At 40.3% G+C, this 23,602-nt stretch overlaps 1 non-coding gene across 1 annotated transcript; it reads right to left on the bottom strand.

Annotated features, from left to right (window-relative positions):
- Positions 1 to 555: 555 nt before the first annotated feature.
- On the bottom strand, positions 556 to 701 carry LOC119624520 (U4 spliceosomal RNA). Its single transcript, XR_005240688.1, has one exon. It is a non-coding gene; the product is annotated as a U4 spliceosomal RNA (small nuclear RNA).
- Between the last annotated feature and the right edge of the window lie 22,901 nt (positions 702 to 23,602).

The following is a 23,602-nucleotide window of genomic DNA, read 5'->3' as shown; positions in this document are numbered from 1 at the left end:
AGCATACTAAAAATCAGAGTAGTTTTTTTTTTTTTTTTTCATATTCCAATCCTAGCCTGGTTTTCTTTCTCCTTCTTTCACCACTCATCTGACACTCTCACTCCAGTCTCTTCCCTGTCATCAGCCAACAACAGGGCTGAGTACTGATCACACCAGTTATCTAGGTGCTTAGGAAAGCTGTTTGGTAACCAAACACTTTCAGCTGCCTTCTCCAGGTCTAAACTGCTAACAGACTGTTTTTTTGCTGTCCCCGAAGGGCCAAGTTTACTCTTCTCTGGCCTATAATGAGGTATTTTAAGATGCTGGCAATAATTCTCTAAAACAGACCATTGGATAAATTCTTGAATTGAATTACTGATAACTTTACCCCATGAGGTCAAGGAAAGCAACAACCAGCACTATTTCTCTTAACCCTGATCAACATGAAAAGTTGGTGAATGCAGAGATAGAAAACTTGAGAAAAATAGAACATGTTTTTCTCAAGACCATGTTATGTTAAAGTTTCTAGCCAAGGAAGAGGCCACATTTCTTTTTTTGTTTGTTCAGTCTCCATATAGACTGTCAAATTCGAAAATTGCCGATGCCGACTACATTTTTAGTTTTCATGGAGGGGTACTGGGAAAAGTTTTCAATTAGCAATAATCACACCTTTGATAAACCTCATTGGCTACGATACTATGATACTGCCCCTGCACAAAACTACAGATCACATTTCTGTTTCTTTTCTTTTCTTTCTTTTTTTAAAAAAAACAAATATGCTATTTTATTCTAAGGGAATATTTCTGTGGTTTCTGCCAGGGGAAAACACGAAAGTGGTTGCAAACCATAAAAGAATAGAAAGAATGATTTGGATATTTCTCTTTTTGTTTTCTTGATGTTTTCTCCTCACCTGAGGGAAAAAAAAAAAGTAATTTTACAAAATTTTAGAAGATACTTTTTTTTTTTTTTGAGACAGGGTTTTGCTCTGTCACCCAGGCTAGCATGCAGGGGCACAATCAGAGCTCACTGCAGCCTCCACCTCCCAGGCTCAAGAAATCCTTCCACCTCAGCCTCCCAAGTAGCTGGACCACAGGCACACACCACCATCTCCAACTAATTTCTAAATTTTTTATTGAGACAGGTTATCACTATTTTACCCAGGCTGGTCTTGAACTCCCATACTCAAGCGGTCCTCCTGCCTCAGCCCCCTAAAGTGCTGGGATTGCAGGCCTGAGCCACTGTGTCCAGTCAGTTTTAGTAAAATTCAAAAAGCAAATAATTAGACACACAGATCAAAAGCTACATTTATGTGGAATGGCCAATAATCAATATCTCCTCTTATGAATAAATTTAGTGTTCTGGGCTACTCTGTGGACTAACAGGCAAATAAAATCCTGATGCAGTCATTGATCAGCGTATTGGTTGTTCTCAGCTAAAAGATACTGACTTTTTTTTCTTTTTGGTATTTTAAAACAATTTATCTACTATGCTAACAATATTTGTTTTTTCATACAACTACAGAAGGGGAAAATGTTAGTGTTTAGACAAACCATAAAATTCATATAGTGGGAACTATTTCACATGATGTTTCTGAATAGTTTATTGGCAGGCTTATCAGACAATCCAATTATTTGTTCTTCATATCAAACAAGGTATGGAAGAAGTTTTCCAGTCAGAAATAACAAACAGATGGAATTAATTACATAGAATTGGGGCAAATTTACTTTTTTCATTCAGTTCATGGTAACAAAAATGAGATTTGTTACAGGCAGAGACAAAACCACCAAGTACACAATGTCAAAAGTACTTTTTCATTTTTATTTTACTTAAATGCCTTTCATCTGTTAAAAAAAAAAAAAAAAAACCCTGCCACCCCACCTAGAAATTAAGACATCCCGAAAAGTCTTTTAAAATTAAAATGTCTAAGAGGTTTTTTGATATCTCTAAATTTTGTCATAGAGTCAAATTAACCTCACCTAAAGCAGTTTCATAATTGGCCAACATCATAAAAGCTTTAATTCAAAATTTTGCGGGAGCTGGGCACGGTGTAATCCCAGCACTTTGGGAGGCCAAGGCAGGAGGATCACTTAAAGTTAGGTGTTCGAGACAAGCCTGGCCAACATGGCGAAAACTCGTCTCTACTAAAAACACAAAAACTAGCTGGGCATGGTGGACGCCTGTAATCTCAACTACTTGGGAGGCTGAGGCAGGAGAATCGCTTGAACCCGGGAGGCAGAAGTTGCAGTGAGCTGAGATCGCACCACTGCACTCTAGCCTGGGTGACAGAGGGAGACTCCATCTCAAAAAAAAAAAAAGAAAGAAAGAAAGAAAAAGAAAAAGAAAAGAAAAGAAAATTGCAGGGAAGAAACTGAAAATAGAGATGAGAGAAATGGACTGATATGCCACACACGTCTATGACTTGCAATAGAGACCATGTTTCTTAATTATATTTTTCTTCTACTTTTGAAGGGCCTATTTAAAAAGGTTTGGCCCAATGGTTGCCAAAGTGTAGTCCACCAACCAGTAACATCAATATTTCTAGGGAACTTGTTAGACATGTCGTTTTTGAGGCTCACCTCCATCTTCCTGACTCAGGAACTCTGGGGCGGGACCTAGTAATCCTTTTAAGGAGCCCATCAGGGATTCTGGGATAAGTTAAAGTCTGACAACCACTAGTCTAGAGAAAAGACTGATATGCGTCCATGCACAAAGACTCTCAGGCAGCAGCTTCCAGGTTCACAAGAACCACCTGGTGCTTTTGTTTTCGGTTTTGTTCTCCAACAAGCCTTTTGTTCTCCTAATCCTGTGCTTGTTTAAGTGCAGGTTCCTGGGCTTCTCCCCAAGAGAATCTGATCCAGTAGGTCTGGAGTGGGTCCAGAAATCTCATTTTAAGACACTAGCTGGGTAATTCTGACACAGGTGGTCCACAGATGACTCTGAGAAGCCATACTTATTGGTCAGCTCTTAGTCCCTAATATAGTTTGGGACTAACTATATATATTATAATATTAATAGAATTTGACACAATTGACCACACCTGCCTCCTGGAAGCACCTTCTGCTCACTATTCTCTCTAGGTATTATGCCTGCCTTACAGAACACTTAATCTCAGTTTCCGTTACTGAATTTACCTGTTCTTCCCAACCTGTATATACTAGTGTGTCCTAAGGCACACTCTTCATACCTATTCTCTTTTCCATCCATGCTCACTTCCTTTTTTTTTTTTTTTTTTTTTTTTTTTGAGACAGAGTTGACTCTGTCACTCAGGCTGGAGTGAAATGGTGCAATCTTGGCTCACTGTAGCCTCTGCCTCCCTGGCTCAAGTCATCCTCCCACCACCTCAGCCTCCCAAGTAGCTGGGACTACAGGTGTGCACCACCACGCCCAGCTAATGTTTGTATTTTTTATAGAGATAGGGTTTGGCTATGTTGCCCAGGTTGGTCTCCAACTCCTAGGCTCAAGTGGTCCACAGAGCTCAGTATTCCAAAGTGCTGGGATTACAGGTGTGAGCCACCGTGCCTGGCCCATGCTCACTTCCTAAAGTGCCAATGACACAAACGTATTTAATATATCTCCAGAAATATGTACCAGATACCTATACTTGGATATTTTAATGACATCTAAAATTTAATATGTCCAACACTGAATTCTTGCTTTCCACCTTTCACAGCTGCTCTACCCCTCTCTCTCAATAATTTTCCCATCCCCACAGATACCACCACCATGTTCAGTTTCTTCTAGCTTCTCAGGCTAAAACCTTAGAAATCATTTTTTTATTCTACTTTTATATTCTCACTCCAAATTCAACCCTTTAGCAAATCTTCTTAGCTCTCTCTCTCCCTTTAAAATTTGTCCTAAATCAGACCAGGTCCAGGGGCTCACGCCTGTAATCCCAATATCTGGGGAGGCCAAGGCCAGTGGACTGCTTGAGTCCAGGACTTTGAGACCAACCTGGGCGATATGGTGAAACTTCATCTCTACCAAAAAAAAAAAAAAAATCAAAAATTAGCCGGGCATGGTGGCACCTACCTGTAGTCCCAGCTACTCTGGAGCCTGAAGTGGGAGGATTGCTTGAGCCCAGGAGGTGGAGGTTGCAACGAGCTGAGCTTGCGCCACTGCACTCCAGCCTGCGCAACAGAGTGAGGCCATGTCTCAAAAACAAAAAACAAAAATGTGTCCTAAATCTGTCTATTTCTAACCTTCGCCACCGCCACTCTATTCCAAGCCACCAGTATTTCCTCCCTAGACAACTGTGAGAGCCCTCTAATTGGTCTCCCTGATCTTCTCTTGTATGATAGGTTAGGTGCCCCTTCTAAATTTACAGCATGTCATTGCTCTGCTCAACACCCTCTACTAGCTTCCCAGCTCACTTGGATATAATCCAAAGTTCTTATCATGACCTATGCGTGATCCAGCTCCTGCCCCATTCCCAAACTCAGCACTACCATGCTCTGCCTCACTCTGTTCTCCAACCTTTCTGCCCTCCTTGCTCTTCCTCTATCAAGACAAACACATTTCCACGACAGGGTCTTTGCACTAGATGCTTCTTCCCAGAATCTACCGTTACCACCCTCGCCCCTATACCAGATATTTGTACCCTCCTCATTCTGTTTCTACTCAAGTATGATACCCAGGAGACCCTCCTGACTACTTGGATCGGCAAGGGTTCAACTAGAGAAACAGAACCAGTAGGAGATACATATCAAAAAGTTGATTGCAAGGAATTGGCTTACATGATTGTGGAGGCTAGCTGGGCAAGTCTGAAATCCACAGGCTAGGCTGTCAAGAAGTGTAGGCTGAAACTCTTACGTGCAGGCTGAAGCTGCTGTCCGGAGCTGGAATTTCCTCTTCTTCAGGGAAGCCTCAGCTTTGCTCTTAACTAATTGACTCAGGCCCACACAGATTACCTAGGATGATCTCCCTTTCTTGATGCCACCTGATTATGGTCTTTGATTACCTCTACACAATATCTTCATAGCAACACCTAGATCTGTGTCTGACTGAATAACTGAGGACTGCAGCCCGGAGAAGTTGACAGATAAAACTGACCGTCACAGTACTGTATTTAAAATAGAGTTCCTTGTAACTCTCTACCCCCTTACCTTGCTTTATTTTCTTCACAGAATTTATCACTTCCTGACATCATTTTTATATGTTTATTTCTTTATTTATGTATTAGCTCCATTACCTACTATAATGTAAGGTTCACCAGGAAAATAATTGTGTCTTTTGATTGATTTAACTAATATTTATTGGAATAATCTACTTTTGGACATACACACACACATATCTTGGGTCACTTTTCCAATTTTTAATTTTTAAAAGTAATTTTGGTTTTTCTAATCTAGTTTTTCTGTTAGATTTTGATACCAGACTTATAGAGATATAATTCTATGTTGAGTAAAATGTGCCCTTTTAAATGTACAGCTCTATGAATTCTGAAAGCACATGCAGTCCTATAACCACCATGACCAAGACATAGAGCATTTCCACCTCCCTAAACATTTCCTTCGTGCCCCTTTGTAGTCAACCCTTGCTTCACCTCGTGTCTAGAAACCACTTGTATTAGTTGACTAGGACTGCCATAACCAAATACCACAGACTGAGCAGTTTACCTAACATAAATTTATCGCCACAATTCTGGAGTCTAGAAGTCCAAAATGAAAGTCTTCACAGGGTTAGTTCCTGGTTCCATACTCTGAGGAGTATGAGGGAAGGATCTTTTCCAGGCCTCTCCCCTTGCCTTGTAGATGGCTGTCTTCTTCCTATGTCTCTTTGCACCATCTTCCCTCTATGCATATCTCTGTCCAAATTTTCCTCTTTTATAAAGACATCAATCATGATGAATTATGGCCCACCCTAGTGAACTCATTTTAACCTGATTAGCTCTGTAAAGTCCCTATACCCAAATAAGGTCACATTCTGAGGTACCATATGTTGAGTTACGACTTCAACATATGAATTTTGGAGCAACACAATTTAATCCATAACACCACTGATCTGTTTTTCTCCATGTAGATTTATCTTTTCCAGACTATCCTATGAATGTAATCATTTATGTGGCCTTTTGCATCTATCTTCTTTCACTTCACATAATGCCTAAGAGATTCATCCAAGATGCCTGTGTCAGAAGTTCATTCCTTGTTATTGCTGAGTAATATTCCATTGTAGGTATGCCAGTTTGTTTATCCATTCACCAGCTGAAGGACATTTGGGTTGTTTCCAGTTTAGAGCAGTTATGAATAAAGACACTATAAACATTCACATACTGGTTTTGTGTGCACATATGTTTTCATTCTTTTTAAGTAAATACCTAGGAATATGATTATAAGTTTTGTTTAAAATTTTAAGAAACTACCAAGTTATTTTCCAAAGTGCATCATTGCTCATTCCAACCAGCAATGTGTGAGGACTTAGTTATGAAAATTATACGTTATGACATCATTCAATAATTTAAGGATATTACTTCAGTACTGCAGAAACAATGGAAGGCAGGAGGTATGGTTTTAACAAAGAGCTTATCTGCCTATGCTACCTCATCCCAAGAAAAGCTCTTGGTAAATACATTATTCTAAGAGAAACAGAGAGACTCTTCTAACTGAAGCAAGTTGTTTTTAAAAAAACATATTTAATCTTAAAATTTTTTTATCAAACCTGTACATAGTTTATTTTAAAATCAAATAATAAAGAAGGATGTGTAATAAAAATTGATTGTTCTATGTTCCTCTGTCCTCTACCACCAGTCCCTGAACCTGGAGGCAAATCTTTTACATACGTCTGTTTTAGTTCTTCTGGTGGCTACTTCCATTTCTCTTAATAATATACCCTTCCTACTACCTTTTTATTCCTGCTACTTTCCCCTGCTCATCTCCACTCTTTTTATGTTCATGTCACTATGTTTAGTTCCAGTATTGGCTACTTTTTAATACTCTCCTTCCTTCCTTCCTTCCTTCCTTTCTTCCTTCCTTCCTTCCTTCCCTCCCTCCCTCCCTCCCTCCCCCCCCGTCTCTCTCTCTCTTTCTCTCTTTCTCTCTCTCTCTCTTTCTCTCTTTCTCTCTCTCTCTCTCGTTCTTTCTTGAAACAGAGTCCTACTCTGTTGCCCAGGCTGGAGTGAGTGGCGCCATCACAGCTCACTGCAGCCTTCACCTCCCAGGCTCCCACCTATGCCTCCCAAGTAGCTGGGACTACAGGTGTGCACCACCACACCCAGTTACTTTTTGTATTTTTTGTAGAATTAGGGTTCACCATGTTGCTCAGGTTGGTTTCGAACTCTCACACTCAAGCAATCTGCCTGCCTCAGCCTCCCAGAGAGCTGAGATTACAGGCATGAGCCACCATGCCCGGCTCCAAACTTCTTTCTATTAATAATTATCTCAAATATATATATTATCTTTTGAATTTTTCCTATACAAGATTAGGATAATAGGGCTGGTCCAAATGCAGTGGTGTTTACAACTAATTAATCACAGATTTCTTTGTCCCTTCTCCACTTCCACTGGTTCACTTGGCTAGCCTTTAAAAAACAATAAAAATTGAAAATAAAGTTTAAAATAAATAAATAAAAAGAAGATTAGGATAATAGGACCTCCAACATTCTATTTACATTCCCTTCTTATCTTCTGTCAATAATTCCCACATGGGCCAGGTAGATAACATTCATATTCTATTCTGTAACTATAACTATATCATCCATGTTTTGCCTATACACTAATTTCAAAGTTGAAACTATCAACAGGATTTATATTATGATTATTGACTATTTTAATATTGTTCAATGAAGACTGGTAAGAAGATTAGTAAAAGCTTGCCTGTTAAGGAATGTTTAAAGTACAAAAATAAGGAAGATATCTGCCTAAGAGAGGCAGGTGGCAAATTAAAAGATGGCAGTGGAAAATAGAACTTTTCAATACCTGTTTTCTTCTCTCTTGAAGAGAATGATTTTGAAAGCGAAGAGACTAAAACAAACATGATCAGGGAAGAATAAAGGAATAAGAAAGAGGGTGAGGAGAAACCTCTGTATCCCCAGTCCCAGTTACTTCTAGCCACTGATGTCCTTCATCTGAAACCTTGGTCTTCCTCAGTTAATAAAGCAGCTCTCAACAGGGAAGGTGTCATATGATAGATTCAAACAGAGGTGCCCTAAAAAGACTGTCAAAAATATGTCCTTAAAAGTAGAGAGCAAGGCCTTCAAATGATGTACAGAACAAATGGTCTGGTTCATTAAAATTACTTGGATTTAAACTCATTTCATTTTTTTCATGTTTATTTGTTCACTGACTGTCTCCCTTATACACTATGCAACATGCCTCTATTTAAATGTGAGCTTCAAAAGAGCAGAGGCATTGTCAGTCTTGTTTTCACTGTGCCCAGAATAGTGATCCACTAAGAGAAGTGTTTCATTCACTTTCTCTGGCTCATTTCTGTTGGCATACAAACTGCTGTTTATCTCCACAAAATTTTCCTTGTTTCTATTTCCGGTACCTGCAACTGCCCCATCACCACCACTTTTTTCTCCTCTTTGTTGTGGCAAAATATAAGAATTGCTTATATTCCTGGCCAGGCGCAGTGGCTCACGCCTATAATCCCAGCACTTTGAGAGGCTGAGGCAGGCGGATCACTTGAGGTCAGGAGTTCGAGACCAGTCTGGCCAACATGGTGAAACCCCTGAAACCCCATCATTACTAAAAATGTAAACATTAGCTGGGCATGGTGGTGCATGCCTGTAATCCCGGCTACTCCAGAGGCTGAGGCAACAGAATTGTTTGAACCCAGGAGGCAGAAGTTGCAGTGAGCAGAGATCATGCCATTGCACTCCAGCCTGGGTGACAGAGCAAGATTCCGTCTCAAATTTAAAAAAAAAAAAAAATTGCATATGTTCTTTGTATTAATCTGCTCTACCTGCTATAACAAAATACCACAGACTGGGTGGCTAAAATGACAGGAATTTTTTCTCACAATACTGAAGGTTGAGAAGTCCAAGATGAAGGTGTTGATTTGGTTTCTGGTGAGGACTCTCTCTCCTGGCTTGCAGATGGCCACTTTCTTACTGTGTCTTCATATGGCCTTTCCTCAGTGTGTACCCTAGGAGATATCTTTCTCTCTTTCTCTTCTTATAAGGCCACTAATCCCATCATAAGAACCCACACTTATGACCAAATCTAACTCTTAATTGCTTCCCAAAGTCCCCATTTCCAAATAACATCACAGAGGAGGTTAGGGCTTCAACATATGAACCTGGGTGAGACACAAATATTCAGCCCATGACATTCCACATCTGGCCTCCAGAAATGCATGTCCTTATTGTATGCAAAATACGCCATCCTGATGGCCCCTAAAGTCTTTATTATTATTATTATTATTTAAGTTCTAGGTTACATGAGCAGAACGTGCAGTTTTGTTACATAGGTATACATGTGCCATGGTGGTTTGCCACACCCATCACCCCGTCACATACATTAAGTATTTCTCCTAATGTTATCCCTCCCCTAGCCCCCAACCCCCACAGGCCCTGGTGTGTGATGTTCCCCTCCCTGTGTCCATGTGTTCTTGTTGTTCATCTCCCACTTATGAATGAGAACATGCAGTGTTTGGTTTTCTGGTCTTCCAAGAGTTTGCTGAGAATGATGGTTTCCAGCTTCATCCATGTCCCTGCAAAGGACAGGAATTCATCCTTTCTATGGCTGCATATTATTCCATGGTGTATATGTGCCACATTTTCTTAATCCAGTCTATCATTGATGGACATTTGGGTTAGTTCCAAGTCTTTGCTATTGTGAATAGTACCGCAATAAACATGTGTGCATGTGTCTTTATTGTAGAATGATTTATAATCCTTTGGGTGTATGCCCAGTAATGGGATTGCTGGGTCAAATGGTATTTCTAGCTCTAGATCCTTGAGGAATCACCACACTGTCTTCCACAATGGTTGAACTAATTTATACTCCCACCAACAGTGTAAAAGCACTCCTATTTCTCCACAACCTCTCCAGCATCTGTTGTTTCCTGACTTTTTAATGATCGCCATTCTAACTGGCATGAGATGGTATCTCATTGTGGTTTTGATATGTATTTCTCTAATGACCAGTGATGACAAGCATTTTTCCATATGTCTGTTGGCTGCATAAATGTCTTCTTTTGAGAAGTGTCTATTCATATCCTTTGCCCATTTTCTGATGCGGTTGTTTGCTTTTTTCTTGCAAATTTGTTTAAGTTCTTTGTAGATTCTGGATATTAGCCCTTTGTCAGATGGATAGATTGCAAAAATTTTCTCCCATTATGTAGGTTGCCTGTTCATTCTGTTGATAGTTTCTTTTGCTGCACAGAAGCTCTTTAGTTTAATTAGATCCCATTTGTCAATTTTGGCTTTTGTTGCCGTTACTTTTGGTATTTTAGACATGAAGTCTTCGCCCATGCCTATGTCCTGAATGCTACTGCCCAGGTTTTCTTCTAGGATTTTTATGGTCTTAGGTCTTATGTTTAAGTCTTTGATCCATCTAGAGTTGATTTTTGTATAAGTTTGATCCATCTAGAGTTGATTTTTGTATAAGGTGTAAGGAAGGGGTCCAGTTTCAGTTTTCTGCATATAACTAGCCAGTTTTCCCAACACCATTTATTAAATAGGGAATCTTTTCCCCATTACTTCTGTGTGTCAGGTCTGTCAAAGATCAGATGGTTGTAGATGTGTGGTGTTATTTCTGAGGCCTCTGTTCTGTTCCATTGTTCTATATATCTGTCTTGGTACCAGTACCATGCTGTTTTGGTTACTGTAGCCTTGTAGTAAAGTGTGAAGTCTGGTAGCATGATGCCTCCACCTTTGTTCTTCTTGCCCAGGATTGCCTTGGCTATGTGGGCTCCTTTTGGGTTCCATATGAACTTTAAAGTAGTTTTTTCCAATTCTGTGAAGAAAGTCAGTGGTAACTTGATGACGATATAAATTACTTTGGGCAGTAAGGCCATTTTCATTATATTGATTCTTCCGATTCATGAGCATGGAATGTTTTTCCCTTTGTTTGTGTCCACTCTTATTTCTTTAGGCAGTGGTTTGAAGTTCTCCTTGAAGAGGTCCTTTACATCCCTTGTAAGTTGTATTCCTAGGTATTTTATTATCTTTGTAGCAATTGTGAATAGAAGTTCATTCATGATTTGGCTCTCTGTTTGTCTGTTATTGGTGTATAAGAATGCTTGTGATTTTTGCACATTGATTTTGTAACCTGAGACTTTGCTGAAGTTGCTTATCAGCTTAAGGAGATTTGGGGCTGAGATAATGGGGTTTTCTAAATATACAGTCATGTCATCTGCAAACAGAGACAATTTGACTTCCTCTCTTCCTATTTGAATACTCTTTATTGCTTTCTCTTACCTGACTGCCCTGGCCAGAACTTCCAATACTATGTTGAATAGGAGTGGTGAGAGAGGGCATCCTTGTCTTGTGCCAGTTTTCAAAGGGAATGCTTTCAGTTTTTGCCCATTCAGTATGATATTGGCTGTGGGTTTGTCATAAATAGCTCTAATTATTTTGAGATATGTTCCACCGATACCTACTTTATTGAGAGATTTTAGCATGAAAAGCTGTTGAATTTTGTTTAAGGCCTTTTTTGCATCTATTGAGATAATCATGTGTTTTTTGTCATTGGTTCTGTTTATGTGATGGATTACATTTATTGATTTGCACATGTTGAACCAGCCTTGCATCCCAGGGATGAAGCCAACTTGATCATGGTGGATAAGCTTTTTGATGTGCCGCTGAATTCAGTTTGCCAGTCTTTTATTGAGGATTTTTGCATCGATGTTCTTCAGGGATGTTGACCTGAAATTCTTTTTTTGGTTGTGTCTCTGCCAGGCTTTAGTGTCAGGATGATGCTGGCCTCATAAAATGAGTTAGGGAGGATTCCCTCTTTTTCTATTGATCGGAATAGTTTCAGAAGGAATGGTACCAGCTCCACTTTTTACCTCTGGTAGAATTTGGTGGTGAATCCGTCTGGTCCTGGACTTTTTTTGGTTGGTAGGCTATCAATTACTGCCTCAATTTCAGGACCTGTTACTTGTCTATTCAGAGATTCAACTTCTTCCTGGTTTAGTCTCGGGAGGGTGTTTGTGTCCAGGAATTTATCCATTTCTTGTAGATTTTCTAGTTTATTTGTGTAGAGGTGTTTATAGTATTCTCTGATGGTAGTTTGTATTTCTGTGGGATCAGTGGTGATATCTCCTTTATCATTTTTTATTGTGTCTATTTGATTCTTTTCTCTTTTCTTCTTTATTAGTCTTGCTAGTGGTCTACCTAGTTTGTTGATCTTTTCGAAAAACCAGCTCCTGGATTCATTGCTTTTTTGAAGGTTTTTTTGTGTCTCTCTCTCCTTCAGTTCTGCTCTGATCTTAGTTCTTATCTTCTGCTAGCTTTGAATTTCTTTGCTCGTGTTTCTCTAGTTCTTTTAATTGTGATGTTAGGGTGTTGATTTCAGATCTCTCCTGCTTTTTCTTGTGGGCATTTAGTGCTATAAATTTTCCTCTATACACTGCTTTAAATGTGTCCCAGAGATTCTGGTATGTTGTGTCTTTGTTCTCATTGGTTTCAAAGAACATCTTTATTTCTGCCTTCATTTCGGTATTTACCCAGTAGTCATTCAGGAGCAGGTTGTTCAGTTTCCACATAGTTGTGCGGTTTTGAGTGAGATTCTTAATCCTGAGTTCTAATTTGATTGCACTGTGGTCTGAGCGACCGTTATGATTTCCATTCTTTTACATTTGCTGAGGAGTGTTTTACTTCCAACTATGTGGTCAATTTTAGAATAAGTGCGATGTAGTGCTGAGAAGAATGTGTATTCTGTTGATTTGGGGTGGAGAGTTCTGTAGATGTCTATTAGGTCTGCTTGGTCCAGAGCTGAGTTCAAGTTCTGGATATCCTTGTTAATTTTCTGTCTCATTGATCTGTCTAATATTGACAGTGGGGTGTTAAAGTCTCTCATTATTATTGTGTGGGAGTCTAAGTCTCTTTGTAGGTCTCTAAGAACTTGCTTTGTGAATCTGGATGCTCCTGTATTGGGTGCATATATATTTAGGATAGTTAGCTCTTCTTGTTGAATTGATCCCTTTACCATTATGTAATGGCCTTCTTTGTCTCTTTTCATCTTTGTTGGTTATAGTCTGTTTTATCAGAGACCAGGATTGCAACCCCTGCTTTTTTTTTTTTTTTTTTTTTTTTTTTGAGCCTATGTGTGTCTTTGCACATGAGATGGGTCTCCTGAATACAGCACATTGGTGAGTCTTGACTGTTTATCCAATTTGCCAGTCTGTGTCTTTTAATTGGGGCACTTAGCCAATTTACATTTAAGATTAATATTGTTATGTGTGAATTTGATCCTGTCATTATGGTGCTAGCTGGTTATTTTGCCCGTTAAATTGATGTAGTTTCTTCATAGCGTTGATGGTCTTTACACTTTTTGCAGTGGTTGGTACCGGTTGTTCCTTTCCATGTTCAGTGCTTCCTTCAGGAGCTCTTGTAAGGCAGGCCTGGTGGTGACAAAATCTCTCAGCATTTGCTTGTCTGTAAAGGATTTTATTTCTCATTCACTTATGAAGCTTAGTTTGGCTGGATATGAAATTTTGGGTTGAAAATTCTTTTCTTTTCTTTTTTTTTTTTTTTTTTTTTGAGACAGAGTCTCACTCTGTTGCCCAGGCTGGAGTGCAGTGGCTGGATCTCAGCTCACTGCAAGCTCCGCCTCCCGGGTTTATGCCATTCTCCTGCCTCAGCCCCCCGAGTAGCTGGGACTACAGGCGCCCCCCACCTCACCCGGCTAGTTTTTTATGTATTTTTTATGTATTTCACCATGTTCGCCAGGATGGTCTCGATCTCCTGACCTTATGATCCGCCTGTCTCGGCCTCCCAAAGTGCTGGGATTACAGGCTTGAGCCACTGCGCCCGGCCGAAAATTCTTTTCTTTAAGAATGTTGAATATTGGCCCCCACTCTCCTCTGGCTTGTAGGGTTTCTGCAGAGAGATCCATCCACTGTAAGTCTGATGGGCTTCCCTTTGTGGGTAATCCAAGCTTTCTCTCTGGCTGCCCTTAAGGTTTTTTCCTTCATTTCAACCTTGGTGAATCTGACAATTACATGTCTTAGGGTTGCCCTTCTCGAGGAGTATCTTCGTGGTGTTCTCTGTATTTCCTGAATTTGAATGTTGGCCTGCCTTGGTAGGTTGGGGAAGTTCTCCTAGATAATATCCTGAGGTTCCATTCTCCCTGTCACTTTCAGGTACACCAATCAAACATAGATTTGGTCTTTCACTTAGTCCCATATTTCTTGGAGGCTTTGTTCATTTCTTTTCACTTTTTTCTCTAATCTTGTCTTCTCACTTTATTTCATTAATTTGATCTTCAGTCACTGACATCCTTTCTTCCACTTGATTGAATTGGCTATTGAAGCTTGTGTATGCTTCACAAAGTTCTCATACTGAGGTTTTCAGCTCCATCAGGTCATTTAAACTCTTCTCTACATTGGTTATTCCAGTTAGCCATTCATCTAACCTTTTTTCAAGGTTTTTAGTTTGCTTGTGATTAGTTACAACATGCTCCTTTAGCTCAGAGAAGTTTGTTATTGCTGACCTTCTGAAGCCTATTTCTGTCAATTCGTCAAACTCATTCTCCATCCAGTTGTGTTCCCTTCCTGGTGAGAAGTTGTGTTCATTTGGATGAGAAGAAGTGTTCTAGCTTTTGGAATTTTCAGCCTTTCTCTTCTGGTTTCTCCCCATCTTTGTGGTTTTATCTACCTTTGGTCTTTGATGCTGGTGACATACCAATGGGATTTTGGTGTGGATATCCTTTTTCTTGATGTTGATGCTATTCCTTTCTGTTTGTTAGTTTTCCTTCTAACAGACAGGCCCCTCAGGTGCAAGTCCACTCCAGACCCTGTTTGCCTGGGTATCACCAGTGAAGGCTGCAGAATAGCAAATATTGCTGCTTGATCCTTCCTCTGAAAGCTTCATCCCAGACGGGCACCCACCTGTTTGAGGTGTTTGTTGGCCCCTACTGGGAGGTGTCTCCCAGTCAGGCTACATGGGGGTCAGGGACCCACTTAAGAAGGCAGTCTGTCTGTTATCGGAGCTTGAACACCATGCTGGGAGAACCACTGCTCTCTTCAGAGCTGTCAGGCAGGGATGTTTAAGTATGGAGAAGCTGTCTGCTGCCTTTTGTTCAGATATGCCCTGCTCCCAGAGGTGGAATTTAGAGAGGCAGTAGGGCTTACTGAGCTGCGGTGGGCTCTGCCCAGTTTGAGCTTCCTTGCCACTTTGTTTACACTGTGAACATAGAACCACCTACTCAAGTCTCAGCAATGGCAGACGCCCCCCTACCTGCCAAGCTCCTGCTTCACAGGTCCATCTCAGACACCTGTGCTAGCAGCAAGCAAGGGTCCATGGGTGTAGGACCCGCCAAGCCAGGCACAGGAGGGGATCTCCTGGTCTGCCGGTAGTGAAGACCATGGAAAAAGTTTCGTATTTGGGCAGATGTGTACCGCTCCTCCAGGTACAGTCACCCACGGTTTCCCTTGGCTAAGAAAGGGAAATCCCCCAACCCCTTACGCTTCCCAGGTGAGGCAATGCCCCACCCTGCTTCAGCTTGCCCTCCCTGGGCTGCACCCACTGTCCAACCAGTACCAATGAGATGAACCAGGTACCTCAGCTGGAAATGCAGAAATCACCCATCTTCTGTGTCAATCTTGCTAGGAGCTGTAGATCGGAGCTGTTACTATTCAGCCATCTTGGAAGTAACCAGCACCCCTAAAGTCTTAATGCAATCCAGTTTCAACTCTAAAGTCTAACATTTAAATCTCATCTTTTTTCTTAATAAGGTTTTCTTTAACTTTTGTTTTAAGTTCAGAGGTACATGTGCAGGTTTGTTATTAAAATCTCTCTAAAAATCATCTAAATTGGATATGGCTGAGACTTGAGATGTAATTCATTATGAGGCAAAATTTTTCTCCAGCTGTGAACCTTTGAAACCAAATAAGCTATCTGCTTCCAAAATACAACAGTGGGACAACACAGGATAAACATTCCCATTCCAAAAGAAGAAGTAGGAAAGAAGGAAAGGTAGTTGGTTTCAAGCCAGTTCAAAACCTAAGAAGGTGAATTCCATCAGATCTTAAGCCCTGAGAATAATCCTCTTCGATGCTCTGCCTTCTAGGCCTGGTGGTGTGTGGGTGAGGGGGTCATCCTCCTAAGGCTGTACATGGTGGTCTTGGCCCCACAGCTCTGCAGAGAGTTCCTGGCTCCCAGAGGCCATCTGGCCTTTTAAAACTGAGATGGTGACCATGATAATCTCTGAATTGCCTTCGGGGTAATTTTTCTCTGTCTTTGAACAGTACACATTTATACGCAGATAGCTCTATCGTCTTGTCTTGACAAATCCAAGAAGTCAAATATCCTTTCTTCATTTTGTGTAACCTCCATCCCCTCAGTTCAAGCTGACAGTGCTTCTGCTCCTATAATCTCATAAACTCTTTATTGAGTGAAAGTCCAGCCACACCCTTGGTGTTCCTTTCAGAACATTTTTTGTAGTATCTATAGGCTGAATTTTCCAAATATTTAAGATCTAGTTCCTTGTTGCTTAACAATCCTTTCTTCAGTTCATCTCTGTCCTCTCACATATTACTATAAACAGTCAGGAGGAACTAAGATACTCCTTCAACACTTTGCTTAGAAATATTCTCAGCAAAATATCCAGTTATATTGCTCACCAGTTCTACTTTCCGAAAACACACTAGAACACAAACACAATTCAATAAGGTTCTTTCCCTCTTTGTAACAATGATTGCCTCTCCTTCAGGTTCCTACATGATCTTTGTTATCATTTGAGACTTCACAAGAATTACTCTTAATATCTACATTTATAGTATGCACTTTAAAACTCTTCCAGCCTCTACCCATTACCCAGTTCCAAAGCAACTTCCACAGGTTTAAGCATTTGTTACAGCAGCACCTCACTTCTCAGTACCAAAATCTGTATTAGTCTGGGTTATCCATAGAAACAGAACTGCTAAGAGATATAAATAGATAGATATAAAGAGGCTTATAAGAAATTGGGCCAGGTGCAGTGGCTCACACCTGTAATCCCAGCACTTTGAGAGGTTGAGGTGGGTGGATCACTTAGGTCAGGAGTTCAAGACCAGCCTGGTCAACATGGTGAAACCCCATCTCTACTAAAAATACAAAAATTAGCTGTGGCATTCATCTCTGGTCCCAGTTACTCAGGAGGCTGAGGCAGGAGAATTGCTTGAACCTGGGGGGCAGAGGTTGCAATGAGTGAAGATCGTGCCACTGCACTCCAGCCTAGGCAACAGAGTAAGACTCAAAAAAAAGAAATTGGGTCATGTGATTATGAAGACAGATATCCCAAGATCTATAGTCACAACAAAGGAGAGCCAATGGTATGAGTACCAGTCTAAGTATCAGTCCACAGTCTGACATCCCAGCTTGAAGATCATCAGGCAGGGAGAGAATCCTGCCTTACTCAGCCCTGTGTTCCATTCAGGCCTTCAGTGGATTTGCAAGAGACCCGCCCACATTGGGGAAGACAATCTGCTTTATTCAGTCTACCAATTCAAACGTTAATCTTGGCCAGGTGCCGTGGCTCCTGCCTGTCACCCCGGAACCTTGGGATTGAGGTGTGTAGAGGCCAGGAGTTCAAGACCAGCCTGGGCAACATGGCAAAACCTTGTCTCTACTAAAAAATACAAAAAAAAAAAAAAAAAAAAAAAAAATTAGCTGGGCATCGTGGCACATGCCTGGAGTCCCAGCTACTAGGGAGGATGAGGTGGGAGGATCACCTGAGCCCTGGAAGTCAAGGCTGTAGTGAGCTGAGATCATGTGCCACTGCAGTCTGGCCTGAGCAATGAAAGCGAGACCCTTTTGCCCAAAATAATAATAATAACAATAATAATAATAATAAAATAAAATAAAATAAACTGTGACTCCTGTGGTCCAGTCAAGTTGGCACATAAAATTAACCATCACATCCCCTGACTCCAATTCTCTTCCCATACTCAGTTAAATCCACCCACATACATGTCTGTCCTCACTACTTCATGGAAACTACTTTAGTTGAAAGAGTCTTGCACTTTGATCTAGAACTTTGATCTAACAATGCCCTCTGCTTCGTTAAATTAAAATTGCTTATCTTACTTGAAAAATTAGGAAGATTTGACATCATTGATGATCTCCTCTTGACATATTTCATTTGACTCTCAGGACCCCACACTTTTAGTGTGAACCTGAAATCACGCTGGTTCATCTTTCTCATCCTTTGCTGGCTCCTCAATTTTTCCATGACCTCTTAATATTAGGATAGCTTTAGTTCTTGAACATCTCCTCTTGTTACACTTTTTCCATCGAAAATTATATTTACTCTCTTGACTGTAAGCAAATCTGTATGTCCACAACTCTTAAAGATATCTTTAGCCCCAACTTCTCTGCTCAGCTCTCTACTCCTTTATGCTATTACCTCTAATAGATCTCTCAACCTCAGAATGCCCAAAATTGACCCCTTAATTGCCCCTACCTCCAAATCTGCTCCACTCATAGCCTTCTCCAACTCAAGTTATAACTTCATTTCATCTTACTTGATTTCTTGGTGGCACTGGATACTATTGCTCACTCCAGGTTTCCTGACACTTACTTTCTCAGCTTTGGTACATCCACTTTCTCCTAGCTTTCTCCCAATGGCTCTGATATCCTGTACTCAGGCTCCCACATGGACTTCTTCTTATACTCTTAAAGTTTAGGCTTTAAATATTAATGTTTCTCAGACTTCCATTCTCAACTCTATTTCTCCAGCCACCCATTGTCCAAGCTAGAAACCTGACATTATTCATGGTCTTCTCTTTTCACTTAGCCTCCATGTTTTATTGATCAATTCTGATCAAAAATACCTCCATAATTATTCATATTCTTTCACGATTTTCTATTCCCACTACCACTATCTTAATTTAGGTCCTCATTGCTTCTTACCTCCTGACTTGTCTCCCTGCCTCTAATCTTAACCCTCTCTGATCCATCCACAACACAACAATGGCTGTATCTTTCTAAAATAAAAATCCTCATATAATTTCTCTGATTAAAATATTTGCCTGTTTAAAATAGCAATCATATTTTAAATCTTCTGTTTTCATGATCAAGTCCAAGCTCTATATAACATATCACTCAAAACCCTGTGAAATATGAACCCTGCTTACCTCTCTGGCATCATCTGCCACTTGCACACACACATTCTTTGCTCCTACCACTCAAAATTGTTTGCAGTGCCCCATGATGTTTCAGACAGCTTCATGTCTCCAGATTGTCCTACCTAATGTTTCCTCTGGGTTCTCCGTCATCTTCATCTAGCCAATTCCTTCCTGTCCTTCAAAACACAGCTCCATTACCATCTCCTCAGTTGATGAGTTAGGCTTATCTGCTTTCCACTTGAGACTATAAGATCATTGTGGGCCAGATCTATGTCTTACTAGACCTTACGACTCCTCCGCTTAGCAAACAAAAAGCAGTTAGATGGTTAATTGATTAATTAATAACCTGTCCACATCTTTGAATCTCCAACCTTAAACCCAACTACTGCTCCTCATAAATTAGCACATGCTGGGTCTTCTGATAGGTCAGTCTTTGTCCCTCCTTCCACCCCTAGTTTTGCCTTTTCCATGTCTGTCTTAGTGCTCTAAGGATTTACCCAAGTCCCATCTTTCTATGAGGCTAATAAAAGATGCAGGAATACATCGGGAGCTCAGCCTTTCCAGTGAGTAGGATCTAAATCTAGGTTTAATATCCAAAGTGCCTGGGCATATGTGTTTCCATAAGTAATCTGGCTGTGCCAGCCTCTGTCCCTGTTTTGTTCACCCCATTTGTGCACCTGGGCTTTAGCCTGGGCCTCCCTTCCTACTATTCTACAGAAACATTAGAGACCTACCATGATAACTTTTGTAGCCTGTTCTAAGCTTTTTCTCTGGGATATGAGATCTTCTTTCTCACACCTCAGTCAGTGACTGGAGTATTCATGACCAAAAGGATTTTTTGAAACCACAGTGACACCTCATCTGAATTCAAATATTGCCTCTGGTCTAAATCTTCCACACCTTATTGAACAATGGAGGTTTCTTTGGGCTGAGATGCCAAACCAGAGGTGGGAGAGAGGTGGAGAATAAAGACTGAAGTATCAGAAGATGGCAGCATGGGCAAGTTCATGCTGAGGAATAGTCTGGTTTAGGGTCAAATACTGCAGCATACTATACTTTGAACAGCAAGTTACCCATCAAGAGCTATTTCTATAGATTGATCGATTCTGCACAGAATTACACAGAACTACTGTATTAGTTTGTTCTCACACTGCTATGAAGAAATACCTGAGACTGAGTAATGTATAAAGGAAAGCTTCATGAGAAAAACAAATGGTAATTACTGGGAGCAGCTTGGTCCATAAATAACTAATCACTCTAGGTTAACCTCTTTTATATTAACCTCCTTATTCAAACTAGTTTCTCAGAAGCATGCCACTGACATAGTACAATTGGCCATCCAATCCATTTATTGAGTTTTACGTCTTTTTAAAACTCCTGGTTTTATTTTGGGACCAAGTTGAATGTCTGTGACGAGGAGAGTAAATTCCCATCTCCACCCCTGCCTTTTGGCACCACTATGATGCTCTTACACAAGTGTTCCATTCAAATGAAACATTTTTTTAAATTAAGAACACAGATTACATATGCAGGCCCCACAAAACTTTCTTTGTATAGCTCGTGAAAGAGAACTTATTTTAAAGAAATCAGGCACAACCTGATTCAGTAACAGAGCCCTGTTGGGAGAGGAGGGACAATTCTGAACACAGAATGGTGTTTGACAATTACATTTATTTATAAAAACAGTCCACAAGGACTTATATTGCAGTCCTAGGAAGAGGGGAATGATGTAAGTAAAACCAAAGAACTGTGTATTAATTATTGTTGTGTAACAAATTACCACACATTTAATGGCTGAAAACAGTATACATTTACAGATGCTCCTCAACTTACAATGGGGTTACATCTCAATAAGCCCACCATAAGTTGAAAATACCATAAGTCAAAAATGCATTAAATATATCTAACTTACCAAACAGCATAGCGTAGCCTAGCCTACCTTAAACATGCTTGGAACACTTACATTAGCCCACTATCAGGCCAAATCATCTGGAAACACAGTACACTGTAGAGTACCAGTTGTTTACCCTTCCGATTGTGTGGCTGACTGGGAGCTGTGGCTTGCTGCCACTGCCCAGCATGGAGAAAGAATATCGTACTGTATATCAATAGCCTGTGAAAATATCAAAATTCAAAATTCAAAATACAGTTTCTACTGAATATTTATGTCCTTTGTCCCATCATGAAGTCGCAAAATCATTAAGTTGAACCATAGTAAGTCAAGAACTGTCTGTATAAGCTCACAGAATCCAGGCATAACTTAACTGGGTCCTCTCCTTCAAGAGAGATTGCAACTGTCTCGTAAAGCTGCAATCAAGGTGCTGGCCAGGGCTGTGATCTCATCTGAAAGCTCAACTGAAGAGGATGATCTGCTTCCAAGTTCATATGGTTGTTAGCAATATACGATTCCCTATGTTCTGTTGGACTGAGAGCCTCAATTTCTTGCAGTTGACAGCCAGCAGCCACACTCAGTTTCTTTTCACTGAGTCTCCCTAGCATGGCTGCTCACTTCATGCAAGCAAACCCAGAAGGTGATCAAGAGAGTCTGCTAGCATGTAAATTAGTGCAACCACTATGGAGAACAGTTTGGTGGTTCCTCAAAAAACTAAAAATTGAGTTACCTTATGATCCAGCAATCCTATTGCTGGGTACACCCCAAAGAAAGGAAGTCAGTATATTGAAGAGATATCTGCACCCCAATGTTTGTTGCAGCACTGTTTACAATAGCAAAGATTTGGACAACCTAAGTGTCCACCAACAGATGAATGGATAAAGAATATGTTATACATATACACAATGGAGTACTATTCAGCCGTAAAAAATAATGAGATCCCATCACTTACCACAACATGGATGGAACTGGAGACCATTTTACTAAGTGAAATAAGCCAGGCACACAAAGACAAACATTGCATGTTCTCGCTTATTTGTGGGATATAAAAATAAAAACAGTTGAACTTATGGACATAGAAAGTAAAAGGACAGTTACCAGAGGTTGGGAAGGATAGTGCGGGGGGCAGGGAGAAGGTTGGCATGGCTAATGGGTACAAGAAAATAGAAAGAATGAATAAGACCTATTTGATAGCAGAACAGAGTGACTATAGTTAATAATAACTTAATTGCACATTTTAAAATAACTCAAAGAGTGTAAATGGATTGTTTGTTACTCAAAGAATAAATGCTTGAGGGGATGGATACCCTATTCTCCATGATGTAGTTATATCACATTGCATACTGGTAATCAAAACATCTCATGTACCCCATAAATATATACACCTACTATACCCACAAAAATTAAAAAAAAAAAAACTAAAAAAGAGAGTCTGTTAGCAATACAGAAGGTATAATACTGTCTAGTGTAATCACGGTGTGACATCTCATCACCTCAGCCATATTCTATTGGTTAAAAGCTAGTCACAGGTCTCATCCACACTCCGGTGAAAGGATTACATAAGGTATGAATATCAGGGACAGAGACTTATGGAGCCCATTTTAGAATCTTTCTGCCTCAAACTGGTTCATAAAAACTCTGAGTATCAGCAGCATGCTTTAGTACAGCATAACATAAGAGACGAACAAAGTATTTAGTAGTGGAATCTTGTGAATGTAAGAGCACAGAGAACCTAGAGGGACTTGGGAACAATCTGAGGCTGAAGGATACTAAAACAAACTAGAATTCCTTGTATTTTTGCTTCAGACCAGCCTTAAAAGGGAAACACAAGGTTAAAGTCAATAAATGTAAGTAACCACATGGTGGCAGTAGAGGCCAAGAAATTGTAAGTGTTACGTGAAACTGAGGGCACAGAAGAGCAAGTTTATCTCCCTATATGGCAACCTGCATTTTCCTTTCTGTCTGACTGCTGGAAGGAAAGGGGGAGGTAACTAGAATCTTTCCACACGCTTATCCCTGAAGCACTATCCATAAAGTATTACCACGGAAGAGTGAGGACATAGAGAGATCACTCTATCCCTCCCCCAATTCCTAGAAGAGTAGTAAGGGTCTTAAGGTGGGAGAATGAGACCTCCTGAAATACTTATGAAGACTTCCCTTATCAAGTACTCACAGCCAAATGTTTCAGAGTGGCATTAATTAAAACAATGTCATACTTGGTCTGCTGTGAAGTCAGTCTAGTTCAGAGTTGATACCACTGGGGAAATCCCAGGCGGAAAGAAGTGTCAAATAAAAGAAGGAATATTATTTCTACAAATGAGAGACATGAAGGATAAAGGCTTAACACCGTATAGGCATGCCTATATATATACACACACACACATACACACACAGTGCATATATTCACACATACCCTGTACAGAATTTCATAATTAGCATTACCCAGTCAGAGTCACTAGATCTGGCATTAATAAAAGAGGAGGTAATTCAACAGAATTGAGTACTCCAAAGAAGTTTTAT

The sequence above is a fragment of the Chlorocebus sabaeus genome, chromosome 20, assembly GCF_047675955.1.
Source record: "Chlorocebus sabaeus isolate Y175 chromosome 20, mChlSab1.0.hap1, whole genome shotgun sequence".
NCBI lineage: Eukaryota > Metazoa > Chordata > Mammalia > Primates > Cercopithecidae > Chlorocebus > Chlorocebus sabaeus.
Note: the sequence above shows the minus strand (reverse complement) of the source record. Positions and strands in the feature narration are given on the sequence as shown.